The 6,000-nt window shown below is 41.9% G+C and overlaps 1 protein-coding gene across 1 annotated transcript in view; it reads left to right on the top strand.

The window, feature by feature from the left end:
- Nucleotides 1–2,700: 2,700 nt before the first annotated feature.
- GatC (glutamyl-tRNA(Gln) amidotransferase subunit C, mitochondrial) overlaps nt 2,701–6,000 on the top strand; it is a 42,448-nt gene continuing 39,148 nt past the window's right edge. Inside the window, exons 1-2 of the mRNA XM_080275829.1 lie at nt 2,701–2,737; nt 4,211–4,292. The gene's annotated coding sequence lies outside the window, so the exon portion shown is untranslated. The remainder of the gene's footprint in view (nt 2,738–4,210; nt 4,293–6,000) is intronic.

Here is a 6,000-nt window from a genome sequence, read left to right as displayed (position 1 = left end):
AGTTAGCCCAATGGACAGTACTCTCAGGGAGAAGGAAGAAGGGCCATTGGTTAATTGCCTCCCAGCTAACGAGGCACTTCTTGGCCTGTATGACATCTGATGCCCAATATGTGTCAGATTTATTGCTCAGTTTACTGATATATATATACCATCTATCTATCTATCTATCTATAGCCCGACACCCTAATCCCGCAAAGGGTGGCCGCAGACAAAACGCCTCCAAGTCGCTCTGTCACCCACCATTTGAATACCCTCCCCCCAACTCACCCCCCCCCTCCCTCATATACCTCTCAACTCCATCCCTCCACCTCATCCTCAGTCTACCTCTCCCTCTCCCTCCCTCCACCTCACCTACATACACCCTCTTAGTCATTCCTTCTCCATTCTCTTCACATGTCCAAACCATCTCAGTGTAATTCTCCTAATCTTCTCAACCACATCCACATCCACCCCACAGCGTTCCTTCACTTCTTCATTCGTCAACCTGTCCCTCCAAGTGCTCCTCTCAAGTAACTCATTTCCACACACACGTAGTCTATCATTGCCTTTCGTTCAACAAGTTCACCATCCATCCTCCTCATTACTCTCCATGTATACCGGTGGATCATCTTATGACAAAAGTAGGTGTTGGCTATTGCCAACCCCTTACAAGCACAGATGTCCACCAAAGCACTTCCATTCCCATCTACGTCAGCTGGCACACCCCACTGACCAACCACTCCATCCACTCGTACATTCCCAACTTTGCCATTCATGTCTCCAATCAACAGCACTCTCTCGCTCCTCTCAAACTTGTCCATACACGCTTCCACTCTCGCCCAAAACTCATCTTTCACTCTTGCCACTCGATCCTCTGTCGGGGCATACACACATACAATCGCCCACGCTTGTATACCTACTTTCATCCTCACCCATACAATCCTTGCACCCACTGTTTCATACTCTCTTATATTCTCCTTCCACTTCTTGCTTATCATCACACATACTCCCTCTCTTGCCCTCTCATTCTCAATGACTCCTGCACATATACCTAAACCATATTCCCATTCTCTCACCCTTTCACCTTTCCATTTAGTTTCAGTCAATCCACATATATCCACTTTTACATTCTCAAGCACCTGAACAATCTCTCTCTCTTTCACTTCATCATTCACTCCTCTCACATTCCATGTTCCCACCCTAAGAATATCCTTTGTCCGTTCCTTAGTCGTCAACGTATGGTCCGTCCGGGTCCAAGGCGCTTTATTCACTTTTTTAGTTAGTTCCTTTTATGGGGTGGGGCACTAACCCACCACCAACCCTTTTAGTCGCCTCGTACGACAAGCAGGGATACTGGGGGAGTATTCTTGAAACCCCCCTACCCCAAATGGCACTTCTTCTTTTTTTTGGGGGGAGGGATTTCTCTTAGCTATATATTTAGATCAATTTTTTTTTTTCCAAAAGATCACAAGTAGCTATCACTAGTCTTGTCATTTCATAACCTTCTAATTGGGATAGGTTTTGGCTTTGCAAAGTACCTGTACTGTACAAAAACAGGCATCACCACCCACACTTCCCCCAATTAAGAAGTTGAATATCACTATCAGAAACTGATTCAGCATGATAAGAGGGTATATAAGAAACCCAGTTTAAGACAAATCATTTGTTTCTCTGCTGAAGATAAATGCTAGTAAACATTATACTGTACCTTCATTTCAATTGTTTTCTAGTGTTGGATGCACACAGTTCCATTATGAAGAAAGTTCTCCTTCATGCTAGAGTGTATGTGGAAGACAGTTTGCGCATCCACAATAAGCAATGCCATAGTAGATGTCGTTTGCACAAAGTTCCCCTACTGCAGATGAAACCTTACGATCCAGCCTAAACTAATATAACCTATCTTTGTTTATCCTAGCTGGGACTTCTCTACTCAGAACTCTTGATTATAACCACCTAGAAGAACTTTCTGCATGAGGGAACTTTGTGCATGACTTTTTTTTTTTCCTTTGAAAGTGGGCTACAAGCTACCATATTAAAGTGACCAATAATGACTGCTGACAAATTCAGTTTTAATGAAGAAACTGATTTTCCCAAAAAAGAAAATTACCAACGTTAAAGGGGGCATTAAACTGAGGCAATCTAATCCAGTTATATAATGCTACACGTCAATACTGATATACCTACCGGCCATTCTGATGTTAACGGGGTTGGCTTATTCTGTTGATAACAATCTCCACTGATGTCATACAGTGCACAAACGTAGTACCCACTATTTGCAGTGAACAAAGTCCTCCAGTTATGCCTTCTTAACTTCACGACCTTCGTATACCGTTAGATGGGCTTGTCGCTGAGTGACAGCCACACAGTATCAAATTTAAACTAAAATTCTCCAATAATCTGAAATGACAATAGAGCTTACTTCAATGCATGTGCTTATGCATTAAAAATGGAAATGTAAAACAAAAAAATTGCCTTCATGTTATGTAAACAAAGGCACGTGCATCGGGAAAAAATAAAGAAAATATGGATAATTCGTTTCGGTACCCAATTCGCCTCTGTGGTAATGGAAATCCTGTTAAACTGAGACTATGAACGTTCAGACCAACCATAACGTATTTTGATGCAACTTACTCGCTCCACTCATAAGTAAGGGCTGTTAACCATACAGAAGATTGAGTCGAGAACTATGCGGAACGTATCCGCAATCCGCATCAGCCGATTCCAAAATCAGCTGATCGTTGAGGAATCCGTGTGTATGGTTAGTGTACGCCTCTTCTTACATGATAATCATTTTAAATTTCTTGACAGGTTTCATCATCTAAAACTTCCTGACAGATTAAGTCTTAGACTAACACAGAATATTATTACAGATAAGGACTGTACCTCTATCACAAGAACCTCTTGGTAGTTTTTGGCCTCATTTTTGATATTAACAGAGGTTTGTGGGGGATATTGGATATACATACCTGCCATATCATGCAGTTATCCCAAGAGAAAAAAAAAATCGGTATTCTTAATTTAGGACATCTCAGGATTTCAACATGCAAACTAAGTTTTCCAGTGGTTTTTGATGGTGGCGACCATCATCCACTCACTTGATGTAGTGCTGCCTACTTCTTTAGCTTTTTTTTTTTTTTTTTTTTTTTCCCTGTCACTTCTTATTGCTTTTCTTTGTTTTACAGGTGGCATTACATTGAGTGACAAGCCAAATGGTTTCCTGTAAGCCAAGAAACCATTTACAACGCTGGGTGGTAACCATATAACCAAACCATACGTGCTCCCTACGTGTCAGCAAGTGCGTTGGTGTAGGGTTAGTGCCCCTCCCCGTAAAACAAATAACTCAAAGTCAATGGCCACCCCTTACAGGATTATGGCGTCTGGCAATAGATAGATAGATAGATAGATTGAATGATTTTGACCTTAATTTCTAATGTATGTCACTTGTTTTGTGATTTTCCCCCATCCCCACCTACCAGTTTTGCTTGGGCAAAATCACAAAAACTAGTAATTTTTGATAGAAGTGATGGTCAAAACTCTTCAAAGCACATCAAAAACCATCAGAAAAATATAGTTTGCATGTCTAGCCTAAATCCCTAACCTAAACTAACCTAACCTAACCTAACCCAACTGAGCCTAGCCTAACCTAACCTAACCTCATCAAGGAAAGTACCCTTGAAATCAGACACTTGGTAATTGCACTTCTCTCTTTCATCTCTGGAATGGAGGTGCTATGGTCACAAAACCAGTTAAGTATATTGTGTCTGAAGCAACACAGATTTTTTTTTTTACAATGTTTACCGATCACCTGAGCTGCCAGAACACCATGATGTCTTAAAAACTTATACCCGGTACTGTAGCTTCAGAGTCGTCTGCATAATCCCCATGAAATTTTGCAGTTACTGACGAGGTAGCACCAGCTACTACCCCGTCAAAAAGAACAGTTCCTCGGCCTTTATTCTGTTTGTTTCTTCCTGATCTTTTTTTTTTTTTTGCAGTAAACCCTTGATAACTCAGCCTCACTGGGGTTCACACTTTGTTGTTGCCCTGATTTCTGAGTTGCCCATGATTACATCCTCCCCTACCCTCTTCCTTGTATGGCCAAATAAGTTCCAGCGCAGATATTTATACTGTACTGTACTTACAATAATGAAACAGAGGTCCCAGTCTTGGGGAAAAAAGAGAAAATTATGCATTTTCCTGACATGTATTATCTTCATTCCTATCCTTCCAGGTCATGGAGCTTGTTAAAAAGGTGGTTGGAGACTGGAGGATCCATTAAGAAATCACTGATCACTGCTAAATGATACTAAAAAGTAAGGGGTCTGTTGCAGTTGTCCAGTCTGAGGCTCCACAAGTGACATGGCCTTGCTGAGATATGTTACACTTTATGTTAGTCTTGGTCACTTTTTGCCCTCCTGAATTATCCTGAATTCTGTTATAATATCCTGAGATACTGAAGGTTTGCCATATTCTAAAATATTCTAAATGTATGTGGACTTTAAGCATTGCATTCACAAAACCACCTAACTTTTATCAAGTGTCTGCTGATTTTTTTTTGTCCTGCCTAGCTACCTGTCGACATCGAGATCTCATAATCCTGGAAAAGGTGCCCACAAATAAACTGTCATGTCACCCCATCCTTTTTCATCATGCTATCCTTCCTCCAACCTTCCCACTCCTCTCTCATATTTCTCCATCATATCCCTCCACTGTATCCTCAATTTCCCATTCCCCTTCTGTCTCACTCATATATAACACATTCCCACACATCCAAATCAACACTACATCATTGCTTAACCTCCTCATTTTTCTGTTTATTTCTCCAAGTAATTCTGCAAGCATTTCTCAGGTAACCCATTTCCATTCCTCTCCATCTACTAGCTATTACATAATCAGTGATGTGGTTTGTTTTCTGTTGCTAATGTACACCATATACTGTACTATATAAGTGTGAAGCTCTGCCCAAAATAGGCAGGAAAGAATACTGGTAGTCCTCTGTCATTACACATATCAGTCAGAAGTCCCTGTTTCTGTCTTGCACACCTCACCTCACCTAGTTACACCTCCAGGTCCTCAGCTCCAACTCTGGATTCACGTCACCTCCTTCATGCTTTTAAGATTATCTTGTAATCCAGAACAACTCACCTACCCTCTCAGTCCCTTCCACAGCTCCCCACTCTTTTCTTTGCCCTCCCACATTTGCATGCTGCTACCAACAGTATGAGTTACACTCCACACATATTCACTTTCTGTTACAGCAGATATGGTACTTCTTTCAACAGATTCTTCCTCTTCACCAGCCTTTTCATATCAACATTGTACTGGTAGCTCTCCAGTTTCACTACATCATGCTTTGCAGTGCCTCTTGTCTTGCCTGTCATTGTTGGACTACCTTTTTCCCTATCCCTGGACCCTGGCTGTTAGCTGGGTACGTGGAATGTTTATGTCATATAGGCCATTTTACCAGCTAGCTGAACACTAAAAGACTAATATGGTTTAGAGAGAAGACATGTGGTTGAACAGGACCAACAAGGTGGCATAATCTCTGGTCTTGGGAAAATAGAAACGGCTATATGTCTGATCTCTTTCTTGCACCAGACACCAAAGCCAGGACTTACTGCAATCTGGCTAGTGGATCCCTTTTACCTAAAAGGGGTTTGAAGAATAGAGCCATCTGCCGGTGGTGTTTATTAAATGAAGATAAATTCTTCAGACTTTCATTGGTCCGAGGGCATGTGGGGGGCTGGTAGTAAACTAGGCTAGGAGGATGGAGCTCCTCTCTCTATGTCTGATGAAGCCCAGGACAGGATTATGTGTAATACTGGAATTCTGACGTAAGAACAAGGATATCTGGGTAATGGAGAAAAGAATGCTGTTCACAAGTCAGCATCCTTGTGGCAAGGGTAGCTTCTGGAGGGCAAATCCAGCTGTTGCTTGAGGGGTACAGCATGAACTGAGCAATGCCACCACCAGCCGTAGGGACTACTTGGACTCCAGGAAAGGCAGAGGATGATGTGACAA

This window comes from Coenobita brevimanus, chromosome 63, assembly GCF_032717465.1.
Source record: "Coenobita brevimanus isolate Jiangsu-jjx chromosome 63, ASM3271746v2, whole genome shotgun sequence".
Lineage (NCBI taxonomy): Eukaryota > Metazoa > Arthropoda > Malacostraca > Decapoda > Coenobitidae > Coenobita > Coenobita brevimanus.
This window is presented reverse-complemented; position numbering and strand designations above follow the sequence as displayed.